Below are 13,534 nucleotides of genomic sequence, written 5' to 3'. Positions count from 1 at the left end.
CATTGGGACTCCACTTCTACTCCCATCTGAGGCCATTAGAAATGGGCAGAGAGCCTCTGCTTAGTCTTCTTGGTACCAAGATGACCAGCTAAGGGCACCTCATGTGCCAACTGCAGCAGCAATGGCCTGTAAACCTGGGGTACCACCAACCTCTTGAGGGCACCAGGTTTAGGCTTAGTGGGCTCACTAACAAGGAGCTCACCCTCCCAATAAATTCAGAATGTCCTAGGCACTTCTCCTTGTGCCTGGGGCAGGGCCTGTTTCCTCAGACCCTCGAGAGAGTGGCACTCTCTCTGTCCCTTACAGAAGTCTGCCCCGGGAGGGTCCCCCTTCAGCTAACAAGCATTGAAGGTCAGGATTATCCTCGGGGTTGAGAGCCTCTCCCACAGGAAAGTCTTCTGGCTCTTCTCCCACAGGAGTTGAGATGGGATTCACCGCTGGACCCTGCCCGTCTGGAGCATGGATCCCAATGGGTGCTGTCGGAACAGCAGGAAGAGCACAGGCTCCCTCCACAGAGGTGGCCTTCTTACTCTTCTGTTTCCTTTGTGCCTTGGGTTTCTCCGTTGGCAAGGATACTGGGCTCGCAGCCGGACCCTGTGTGACCTGCGATCGGGTGATTGCCACAGCAGCCATGGGTAGACCATCCGTGATCATCCCCAATTCGACCAAATCGTTTCCCAACAAAATGTTCGCAGGCACGTTGTCCTGAACCAGGACCGGAAGCTTTGCTGTCTTGTCTCCAATCGTAATGTTGTCTAAGGCTACAGGCGATAATTTGGGAGGCCCACCAGCTAACCTGATGGTTCTCAGAGGAGCACCTACATAGTCCTCTGGCTTGAGCAGGGTCCTGTCCACCACTGTCATGCTTGCCCCAGCGTCTCTCAAACCAGTAGAAGGCTGGCCATTCAGGAGGACACTTCTTAAAAAACTATGAGTGTTCTGTGGGATAGTCGCCAGTACTACTGCGTATTGGTCGCAGGCCCCAAGGGACACTAAGGAAATCTTTACGGGAGCACCAAAGGTGATTCCAGTAAAGGAGGGGAGGACAATGGCCACCACCTCAGGTATGGAGTAGGGGGAAGTCAGGCTGACAGTCTGGACTCCAAGTACCCCACAATCCCAACAAGTGCCAGGAGTGCGGGGTACGGTACTCAAACCACTGGGATCCTTCTTTGCAGCAGGCGGACCACTAATCTTACTCCCACCCACAACAGACTTATCCCCACTAGGTTTTTGGGTCTTCCGAGAGGAAGGTTTTGGTTTACCCGACTGTGATTTCTTCTGGGACTCCTCAGCTTTCAGGTCCCCTTTTCTTTGCCCTTGTCCTTCCCACTAGACTTCTTAGGGGACACCCGGTGGGAGACCCACTTGTCAGCCAAACTAGCCAGCTTAAAGGGGTCCAAAATGTTCTGGTCAGCAACATACTGACGCGGCTCTGGTGAACACGCTTTCGAAAAATGCTCAAAAAACAAAAGGTGGGACAATTCAACAAACATTTTCACTTTGTAACCATCAATCCACCCCATCATGTTCATGTGCGCAGCACTCACCCAGTCAATCCAAGACACATTCTCTCGTTTCTTAAATTCCGTGAACCGTTTAAGGTATTGGGTAGGCGTCTTTCCAAACTTGGCAATTAAAGCAGACTTCATGCACTCATACTGTTAGAACTGATATAATATTGTTTCGTCCTCATTGTATATGTTGGCCTATGCCCAGTCGCTTTGCAAGGAAATTCGTATTACAAGGTCGTGACCTCAAGTGAATCAAGCCTCCATTTTAGGTTAGAGCCGCCATTTTAGTTTATTGTACAAAGTCACCCTGTAGTCTAAAATGGCCGTCTCGTGTGCTCTTGTTCTTGCCTTAACCTCTTCAACCTCTGTAGGAGAGTTAATGTCCAACCTGCCTTCAGGCTACATGTTAGGGTCATGTAGACCTTGTCCTTTGTTGACCTCGGGATCAGGGGTTTACTTGAATCAGCAATGTTAACCTACAAGTATACAAGAACAATAATGCTATCCAAATACGACATGCGAAACATTTGTTTGATCTGTATTAAAGCAATGTGTAAAGAGTGTAACGTTAAACTAGAGAATAATAATGTTTGTTAGTAAATGTATTAAAAAGTATACCGCATGCACGAGATATGTAAATTAGGAAACGAACCTGGCGCGACCCTAGACCAGTATATAATTAACTTGTAAGAGGCTGGACATCATTATAACAAACTGTATAAATACACTGATGTCCAGCTAGCAAATTCTGCTCACTGCTCACCTTGAACCCTGCTGGTGGTCTCTGTGATGTATTGACAGCCAAATAGCTATTTGTGTACTTTGTTCGATACTGTTCAGTTTTGTAGTAAAGATTCTGGGAATCTTTACAAGCCTGTGTCGGTGTATTTTTCTTTGCATGGTGTAAAAGCCTTAATATTGTATTTTTCTGATTCCACAGATGGCGCCCGAATAGGAACCCTCAAGATCGACTTCGTCTCTTTGAAGGTTGGCTCGGCTATCGGACCGGGATCGGACGGTGCCAACAGAAACGGCCACTCTGGACGAGAAGCAAATTCCTTGACATAAATGCATGATCCGATCCCTGAACGGTGAGCTGTAGCCCGAGACGACGTCTTGACGAGGGTCTATATATTGAGGTGGGTAAATTTGCTGAAAATCACCAGACACGTGGGTCCTTAGCATTGTCCTTAGTAACCCTATCGGGCCTCCCAGTCCTTTGGTCAGGTGAATCGTGTCCCAATTCTTAATTTAACCCTGACAATTTGAATTTGGCGCATTGTACTCGCGAGCACAATTACTTGACCAGGTAACACCAGAACTTTGATATGCCTGGGAAATTGTCTGCCTGCTTTAGGGCATTATTCCACAGGAACAGACAATCTTTGGAAGATAGCCGTCCCGCACCACAGGAGTGGTCGCCGGCATGTACTATGTACTGTAAGAAAGGCTTTGGCAGTATAGCATATAATGACATTTGGCATAGACAGACCAGACACAATTCTAATCTTCGGTGGCCAACCAATTGTAGTTTTGAAATCCCTCGTATAGAATATCTAGGGCCTCATTACGACCCTGGCGGTAATCCGCCGTCATTACCGCCATGGCGTAATGAACGTTAACGCCGTGGGACGATGGCGTAAAGTGCGCCATATTAGGACCCATCGCGCACGAGCATTACGCCATGGCGGTAATGTAAACAGCGCCATGGCGGTAATGCCCCCAAAACGGCACCTACCGGCATCGTATGCGGCGCAAGGTGCACCACCGCCACCGCCGTACATAGCGGTGACCGTAGTTAGCGGTCACCGCAATTAGCGGTGACCGTAGATAAGCGGAACCGGAAGTAGCGTCACCGCGGCGGAACGGGAAAGAGCACGGCGGCCATCTTTAAAAACACAATCCATTGCCATCCTCCGAAACCACTGGACATCCGAGCCTGAGACCCCGCCAATACCGGCTTCAACCTTCTACCTGCAGGAAGATGCCTAAAGTTTTGAAAAAAGCCTGTGACCGCCAGCGGCAAGACCGCTTCTCCAGAGAGGAGCTTACCATTCTAGCGGAGACCCTCCAGGAGAACGCTGCAGTGGTATTCTCCAACCAACTGACAAGACCGGCCATATCCAAGAAGAAGGCCATATGGGCACTGGTAGCTCAGCGGGTCAGTGCCGTGGGAACAACACCCCGCAATGTCAAACAGTGCCGCAAGCGGTGGGACGATCTCCGGCTCAGAGTCAGGAGCATACTATCAGCCAACATGAACCTGGCAATGGCAACTGGGGGAGGATCGGAGTCCCCTATAAAATTGCAGCCATGGGAGGAAATCTGTGCCTCCACAATCGGAATGCAGAGCATTGAAGGAGTAGGAGGAATGGAGAGAGGAGCCCCGACATCGGGCGATGCAGGTAGGTGGCTCAAATCAAGGCATGCAAATCTCACCTAAGTCCATTCATGTGAAGTACAATGTTGGCCCATAGTGTGAATGCAACACATCAGCAGGAGACTGCCCACAGATACATCCGATCTGCACCCTGTACACATGCAGCACGCACACCCTAACTGCAGGCACCCACATACCTCCATGCTACTTCCACACAAAAGGGAGACAACTTTTTTCCCCTGCATGAAATGTGCCACATGTACTAACTGATGAGATGCCAGTCGCCACAATGCCCGGCCAATGTCCGCAGACCCATCAATAACACTCTCCCTCCTCTGTCCCACCACAGGCTCAAATTCCGACCTTGAGGAAGAGGACACCACAGCCTCCACACCCACCAAGAGGGCCAGGCCAACTGTGCCAACGCCACAACCCTCCACCTCTGTCGTCCCGAGGAAAACACCACAGCAGGCAAAATCCATGCAAGGGAAACAGGACAGGGCACAGACAGCCACCCCAGCAGGCAGTACAGCAGCAGCAGCAGCAGCAGACATCACACCAATCATGCCCACAGAAGCCACAGCCCCTGCTGCAAGCAGCACAATTGGGGAGACTGCTGCCATTGCTGCCTCCTCCGATAGCGAAGCAGGGATCTTTGAGGAGAGTGATGTCAGAAGCCCCACAGGCCACCCTCATTCCCCCTACCTGTCCCTAAGCAGCCCGCATGCGGATGCCACACAGGGTCAGCCAGAGGATGACGATTGGCCAGCCACTCCATCCCCGCTGCAGGGGCAGATCAGCCCAATGGGAATACCACTGCCATTAGCCATGGGCCAGAATTCCAACCATTCTCTGGAGGCGATTGCCACCCGGCAGCAGCAACTTTCCTCGCTGCTCGAAGAACATGTTGCTGAATGTGGGGGGTCAAGTGCAGCAATGGAGAAATGTGCTGAGACTGTGAAGGCAGCTATAGAGTCGTCCACAAAGGACATCTGCGCGGAACTAGCTGCTGTGCGGCACGCCATCACTGACCTTGTGCAGACAATACGGGCCATGCGTCCAAATGAGCAGGCAGGATCCTCCTCGGTTGCCAGCTCGACACCGAGCAGCCCCATCCGCCGATCGGGGAGGAACCTCCGCAGCACAGGCAGGGGTGCCCCGGGGGCCAGTGGAGGGGGCTGCCAATAGTGGCCGGACAGTGTAGGAATCCTACTACTGACACTGCTGCACAGACCAACTCACACCTTTGTTGGGATTCCAGGGGGGGGGAGGGTGGAGGGGGGAGTGGGTGTGTTGGGGTGTGCAGGGGGGTGGCGGGGTGGTGTGTTGGGGAGTTAAGGGGGGAGTTTGGGGGGGTGTGTGTGCAGGGGGGAGGTGGGAGGTGGGAGGGGGTGTGTTGGGGTGTGCAGGGGGGAGGTGGGAGGTGGGAGGGGGTGTGACACGACAGTTCATAGTTCAAATACACTTTTTTCGTTTCAAAAAAGGAAATGTGTGGACATTTTCATTGCGTATGTGTGCTTTATTGGTGTCCAGTCCTCAGTGTGCATGCCCCAGAGTCACACAGTGCCCCAAGTGCAGTCTCCATGCGATGAACACCAGCCGTGTGTGCTAGAAGCAGTGGTTGATGATACTTTGGCGCATGGCACGCCCCTCCTGTGCATCGCCTCCTCCATGTGGTGGCGCCCCTTCTGCACCCTCCTCATCCTCATCCTCATCGTCAGGTGGTTGCAGTTCTGCGTCAGGGGGCAGGGGCACATTCCGTCTGACGCACATATTGTGCAGCATGACACATGCCATGACGATCTTTGCCACCTTCTCATGGCCATACAGGAGTGCCCCACCAGACCTGCTGAGGCTTCGGAACCGTGCCTTCAGGAGGCCGAATGTCTGCTCTATGACCACACGAGTACGTGTATGTGCACGGTTGTAGTCCTCCTCGTGCTGGTTCTGCGGGTTCCGGACTGGCGTGAGGAGCCACCTCTTCAGGGGGTAGGCTGCATCACCTGTATGTAGGCGAGAATGTATGTGTCAGTCATGTTGTCTGATCAGGAACATGATGTCCCACCATGGCTGGCATGGAACTGTTACCTTGGCTCACTTCTACATGCACTAATTGATTCACACTATGCAACCAGTATATGCTCATTGCTGCCATGGCCTGTTTTGCATGCCATCACCCTATGTATGCAGAGGGGTTTTGTGCATTGTGAGTGGCCTTCCTCTGTATCCGTTCTCTGTGTTACTCACAGCCAGGTGGAGTATGCATCATCCCCCCCCCCCTTTCAGCCAGGTGGAGTATGCATCATCCCCCCCCCCCTTTCAGCCAGGTGGAGTATGCACTGGTACGTCATTCCCATGCCCACTTCCATGACATCGCACTCACCGAGTAGCCAGGATCTTGGGCCTGCATGTCGCTCCATGTAGCGTGGTATTGTGGAGTTCCTCAGGACCATGGAATCATGGGTTGATCCGGGGAATCGGGCACAACAATGTGTGATGATCTTGTTGGAGTCACAGACCATTTGCACGTTGACAGAGTGGAACTGTTTCCGGTTGCGGTACGGTACCTCCATGGCACGTGGAACCACCAATTCCACATGGGTGCAGTCGATGGCACCAATGCAACCGGGTATGCTGGCTAGTGCATGGAAACCCACTTTGGTGTTTGCAATCTCCTGGGCAGTCCGTGGTAATGAGATGTGGTCGTCTGTGTGCTTGAGGAGGGCATCGAGCACTTGGATGAGTGTTCGTGAGAATAATGGTTGTGGAATGCCATGCAGGTGCCCCACTGTGTGCTGGTAGGTGCCTGTGGCCAGGAAGTGGAGTACAGCCACTACCTTCAGTAGGGGGGGGATGGCGGTTGGACTTTCTATCATGCTGACGATGTCGTTGTGTGTCATGTCTACGATGGCGGTGATGGTGTCCCTGTCCAAACGGTACAGGGTGTGGATCTGCTCAGCAGTGAGGTTGTTTGGATTGGCTCTGATGCGTGGGATTGGGGGCTGCCTGCGTGGTGGCACTGGCTGTGCTGGTGGGGCTTGCTGGGCCTGCCTTGCCCTCCTTCTCCTCCTGCGTATCCTCTGTGCTGCCTGTTGTTGTTGTTGTTGCTGTTGCTGTTGTAGTAGCACATGCATTGCTATCAGGTCCTCCAGCCCCAACATTGCTAGTCGTATTGGCATCATTGTGGAGTGTGACTGGGTGTGGGTAGGGGTGGGGTGTGCTCTTTTTATACTCCCCTGAGTCTGTATTGCCTTCACCTGTGCTGTTTCTGTGCACCTGTGGCAGCTGCATTCACTTGAATTGGCCCTTTACGGTTGGTTCGCGATGGCGTTATTTGCACCATGGCGGTAAGGTACTTAGCGGCCTCATTGATGGCGTTAGGTGCATGTCCGCTTGGGTCGGCATTTGCGTGCCTTTCCGCCATGGCGCTAAGTACGGTGTGGGCGGTCGCGTGCGCGCACCCTTAGCGCAGTTTGCGGCAGCGTTAACTACGATGCCGCTATTGGCATCGTAGTTAACGGTCACGGGTCATGATCGGACCTGGCGGAAAACGATGGCGGTAAGCATTTACCGCCATCGTTTTTCGCTTAGCGCCAGGGTCGTAATGAGGCCCCTAGAGTCTGCATTAGTAAAGAAAAAGGCTAGACCTGCAGCATTTGACGCATTGCACAGTTGGAAAACAGAAGCTTTGCAGCAACAAAAGAGTAGAGAGAAACATATGCGTAGACATATGACAAGTGTCGAAAAGTCACGGTTATATGACCAAAATAAACAATTGGAGTCAGTTAGGAACACGGACAGGGCATTCCAATTAGGCATTCAGAAAATCTACCCTTCAAAAGATTTTCATACGTCAGATGAATTGATTAATAAACTTTTGCATGAACGAAGGCCCGATGCCTCCGCGCCACCCCCATACGTCCCTCCTCCTTCTGCTTTGCCCCTTCCCGTTGTTATTCCCCCTCCTATAGTTCCTCCGGTCCTCCCTGCTGTTCTTCCTGTTCTTCCAGCTGTTGCTCCTTTGCCTGCCCCCTTGCCTCCACCTGTTGATATTCAGAATGTGCCTACTCTTCCTCTTCCAAGTGATTCTGCATCGCTTGTAGTAGATCAGGGAGCGAGACCAAGGGTTCTGACTCGTAATACTGTGTCCCCAGACAAAAAGAATGAATTGATTGCTTGGGCTAAACATTGTATGGAGAAGGGTGAACAAGCTGATGTTTTTTCCACACTCGAAAACTTAAAAGGTATTCCTGAGAAAAATGTTTTTATTGAAGGATTAAGGACTCATTTGAGTATAATGTGGAATAGATTAAATGATGTAGATTTCCCACAGGGGTTACGGGATTTGAACACCTTAGCGTTGTCTAGAGATACTGCGGAGAAGGTATATGAGCATGTTGAGAGGATTTTGGAGCATAGGAAGGAGTTGGAAGGGTTACAGAATGAGGAAGCAGATGGTGATAGTTTAGGTATTATGTACTTACAGAAACGGTTTTCTCCTCGCTGTGAATTAAAAGGTGAGGAAGCGTGTATTTGTATAAAGGATGTGATAAGATGGATTTCGGATATGTCGATAACTCCAGATGAAGTATATGACACATATAGTCAGTATACGTTAAAAATGCAAAAGAAGGTAATACAGGTGATGGTAGAGTACCTGCAGAATGAGTGTGTAAAAAGAAATATTTGTTGTCCCGCAGAATTGTTGAGTGTTTATAAGAGAGCTTTTTCATTTGATACTTCTTCGACTGCCCTAGCGCTTGATTTAGCTCTGTTGCTTAGTAAGCGTTCGGAGCTGCCTACTTCTCAGTTGCTATGAGAGAGGTCCCTCTGACATTTGTCCCGAAAGTTGAGATTGCGGGCGATGCTGGACGAGGAATACTTGCGGGAGAAATCCCTGCACATTATGTATCACAGTGTGTTCACGTCCCATTTTCAAGACAGGAAGTGAACACCATAAAGCAATCTATTCCCGATGTAAGAAAGAATCCGACCGGGTTCTATAAAGAAATAGAGTCGGTCTTACAGTCGTCGGTATTCACCTTAAGTGATATTGATTTATTATTTCCCGTACTCCTGCCAGTCGATTTGTGGAAACAGATTAGGACTGTAGATGACATACCTGGGTTGGGAGATACATGGGATAACATGGTTAAGCATAGATAGAGAAACACCAGCTGGCGTGCGACCGCCTCAAGTGATATTAACCTTGCCTGATAGGATTATTGTAAAATTGAAAACTATAGTTCCTGAAAAAAGAATCATTTGGGACAAGCTTACAGCCTGTGTCCAAGGAAAGGCTGAGGGTGCTACCGATTTCTTCAATCGGTTCGAGCAGGTATTTTCAGATTTCAGTGGATAAGACTTAGGCACAGAGTCAGGGAAAAGGCTGTTTGTTGACAAATTTGTACGTGGATTGCTGCCTGACATCCAGCTACAGATTATGTCTCCTGAAAGCGCTTGGCAGGCAAAGTCTCAATCGGAAGTACTGCATATGGCTCAGTGCTATGAAAATCGTGTAAATACTGAAAAGGAAAAACTTGAGAAAAAAAAGGGTGACCTGAAAACAAAAGTTTTATTACAACAGATTGTTAGAAGCCCTAGAGGGGATAATCAATTTAGAGGTCAGTACATTCCACAGGGAAGTGTGCCCTTGGCTCTGGTAACCATTAACCAGAGTGCCTATTGTCGACAGGAAGGCCACTGGCGCGCACAATGTCCGACCTTGCAGCAAAGGTCATTTGGGAACATGGGTAGACGATCCATAGGTCGCCCAGGTGCAGGGGGCCCTGGCAGAGGTCATTTGCACCAGAATCACAGCAACCTCCTTCACAAGATAAGCAAGTTTCGAATGTGGAAAATAGAAACATTTTTGAACACCCTCTGCCATGTACCTCTCTGAAGAGCTTCCTTTTGATAATATTCTGTTTCGCTAGGATTGCCCGAAACAGGATTTGGAACAAACGCCTATTCCCGTTCATCAGAAAGGCCCCTATGTTGAGATGGCGGTGGGAAATAGGAAGCATCTATTTTTAGTAGATACGGGAGCACAGAAATGTTCCATTGATCATTCACGGGTTCCAAATATTCCCCTGTCAGGGCAGTCCTGCGTTTCCGTAGGGTTTTCAGGCACACCTGTAGTTTGTCTGGTCTCTTTGCCGGTACCAATAACACTGGGTCCCTTCACGGAACAGTGTCCATTTCTACTTATCACAAACTGTGGGGAGAACTTGCTGGAGCTAAATTTGTTGAAGGCATTGCATGCAGTAATACATTGTTCTCCGGACGGAGTTCGGTTAACAATTTCACCTCAGCAATCACTCCCCTCTCAGTTTTTGACTCGACCTTTACTGCCAGAATTCAGTAATGTTCCAGAATGCTTATGGGCAATTGATGATAATGATGGGGCATTCTTCAAATTGAACCTGTTAAAATTATTCTGAAACATGAAGTAAAATTGCCTCGCATCCCGCAATACAAGATCTCAGTTGAAGGCGAACAGGCTTTGAAATCTACAGTTTCTGATTTTGTACATCGTGGAGTAATTGAGGAGATTACGGGTAGCCTATGTAACAGCCCCATTTTGCCAGTGTACAAAAAAGGTGATAATGCGATTCCCTTTCATTTTATAATTGATTTACGTGCAATTAACAAAATTGTGGCTCCTCAATTTTCTATTGTACCTGATGTTACAACGATACTAACCATGATTCCGGCTTCTTCCACTCATTTTAACGTTGTTGATCTTAAAACGCGTTTTTCAGTATTCCTATACACAAGGATAGCAGGTATTTGTTCGCGTTTACCCTTGGTGGACGCTCGTTCACATTCACTCGTGCACCACAAGGGTACACTGAGAGTCCAAGTATTTATAGTAGGGTATAGAAAGAGCAGCTCGATACTCTCGAGTTGCCTACTACTTGCATATTACTACAGTATGTAGATGATCTCCTCTTGGCTGCTGATTCTGAGAGCGCCTGTAAAGAAGGCACCGTGTTGTTGCTTTGTCATCTAGCGAAACATGGCCACAAAGCTTCACTTAAAAAATTCCAATATTGTTGTCAGGAGGTCGCCTATTTAGGCTATCTCCTGTCAAAGGAGGGAAGACGGTTGACACCTGAAGGAATAAAGACTATTTCTGGCATGTCTGTCCCAAATACGCAGAAGGAGGTTAGAGCCCTGATAGGTATGGCTTCTTACTGTAGATTGTGGATCCCTAACTTTTCATCAACGATTAAACCAATGCTGGCTTTGACAAAAAAGGGCATTTCTTTGCCATTGCCATGGACTTTGGAACACCACACAGCATTTGATTTGCTCAAATCTGCGCTGTGTTGAGCTCCGGTTTTAGGAACTCCGAATTATGACAAGGCCTTTGTGTTGTATGTGCATGAACGTGATCGATGTGCTTTGGCTGTGTTAACGCAGGAACATTGAGGGAAGAATAGGCCATGCGGCTATTTCTCATCCGCCCCTTGATCCTGTTGCATGCGCTTTGCCGAGATGTTTGAGAGCTGTTGCTGCTGCTGCTGCGTCTGTAGAACAGAGTGAGGGAATGGTCCTGGATCATGCGTTAACCCTAATGGTACCTCACTCTGTGAGATATTTTATTCAATAGAACTCAAACGCAACACCTCACTTCCGCACGATTGAGAAGATTTGAACTAATCTTGTTTGCCCCCCACATTCAAATTCAGAGGTGTTGTGTATTAAATCCGGCTGAACTTTTACCTGTCCCGCAAGATACAGTTGATGGTGACGAAACGTCACACGATTGCCTTTATGTGACAGAACAAGAGACTAAAGGCAGAATTGATCTGAAAGACACGCCTTTGAATAGCCCACAAGGAGAGCTATTTTGTGATGGCTCTTGTTTTAAACTTCCGAACAGTACATCCACGGCTGCTTATGCCGTCACTACTTTAAGCACGATTGTGGAAACCAAAAGAATTATGCATAATTCCGCGCAGGCCGCAGAAATTATAGTGTTAACTCGAGCTTGTGAACTCACTGAAAGGCTTACAGTAAATATATATACCGATAGTCAGTATGTTTTTGAGGTGGTCCACAACTTCGGTAGACTTTGGAAAGAACAAGGTTTCTTGACCTTGCACGGAACGAAAATTCAGCATGGTACTTTAATAGTGTGATTACTTTCAGCACTCGCACTCCCTGTTCAGTTAGCTATTATAAAATGTTCAGCACATCAAAAGGTTACAGATGATGTAGGAAAAGGGAATGCTTTCGTTGATCAGATAGCTAAACAAACTGCCACTGATTTCAGTTCAGAAATGTATGCTGTAAGAGAAACTGTAAATATTAGCACTTTGGGTGAAAGTATCGATTCTGTAAAAGACATTCAAGCAGATGCTACCATAGAGGAAACTAAGAGATGGATCTAGGGTGGAGGGAGACTGGATGATGATGGGTGTTGGGTGGACAATATTGAAGGAAAATGGTTACTTCCTGACGCCTACATTACAATGATGGTTATTATGGCTCATGGTCCGACACATGTTTGTGCGCGTAAATTGACTAAAATGCTACACAGTGTATGGGCCAATGATAAGATTTTCAAAACTGCGGAGCACTTTGTCCAAGGGTGCATGGTCTGCTTACAGCACAATGTAGGAAAAGGTACCTCGACTCCTAGAGGAAATTTCGCTCCAGCTTCTGTTCCGTTTGAGGTTATTCACTTTGATTTTATTGAAATGGAACGTTGTAACAATCTTAAATATGTGTTGGTTGTCATTTGTGCCTTTAGTAAGTGGGTTGAGGCCTTCCCGGTTAGAGATGCAATGGCCATAACCACGGCAAAAACTATGTTGAAAGAATTTTTTCCTAGGTTTGGGCTGCCGAGAGACATCTGGTTGGATAATGGTCCACACTTTATCGCTACTGTAATCCTACAAATTTGCAAAGGATTGCAGATTGATAAACGGTTCCATTCGGCCAGACATGCCCAAACTGCCGCATTAGTGGAAAGGCATAACGGCATTATAAAGAACAAGTTTGCTAAGACGTGTGCTGGAACCAAGCTAAAATGGGCAGACGCCGTACCGATTGTCTTGCTGTCGATGAGAACAACCCCTCAAACTAGGACTGGGCTCTCTCCCTTTGAGGTGGTAATGGGGAGACCTGCTAATATTTGGGGTATGCCAAAAAGTCGCTCGTTGCGGGATATAGAGAATTTGCTTCTTTCAGATTACTGTAACCAGTTGACTAAAAATCTGTTTTCAATTTATCGCCAGGTGCGAGAGGCATTACCTGTATGCTACGAGGGTCCCGGTCACAGTCTATGACCCGGGTACTGGATTGTCACAAAGGTTTTTGAGAGGTCGTATTGCCTAGCACCTCGGTGGAGGGGTCCCTACCAAGTCGTGCTAGTCACTCAGACTGCTGTGCGGGTAGCGGGTTGTAAGAACTGGATCCATGCGACGCACACCAAACGGATCTCACAGCCTGTGCATATGATACATAAGACACACAATCCCTTCCCACTGCTGTAACTAGCGTGCCTGAAACAGCAACAACCAACAATGGAGAATCGGAGACCGCTTCAGAAAAACGGCCATCTTGTCTCCACACTCCCCAACAGTGGAACTTCCGGATCAATCCTTTTCTGATCCCATTTCCATTC

This window comes from Ambystoma mexicanum, chromosome 1q (assembly GCF_040938575.1).
Source record: "Ambystoma mexicanum isolate Mex_15411 chromosome 1q, UKY_AmexF1_1, whole genome shotgun sequence".
In the NCBI taxonomy this organism is placed as follows: Eukaryota; Metazoa; Chordata; class Amphibia; order Caudata; family Ambystomatidae; genus Ambystoma; species Ambystoma mexicanum.
The sequence above is the reverse complement of the archived record's forward strand: the minus strand, read 5'-3'. Positions refer to the sequence as shown.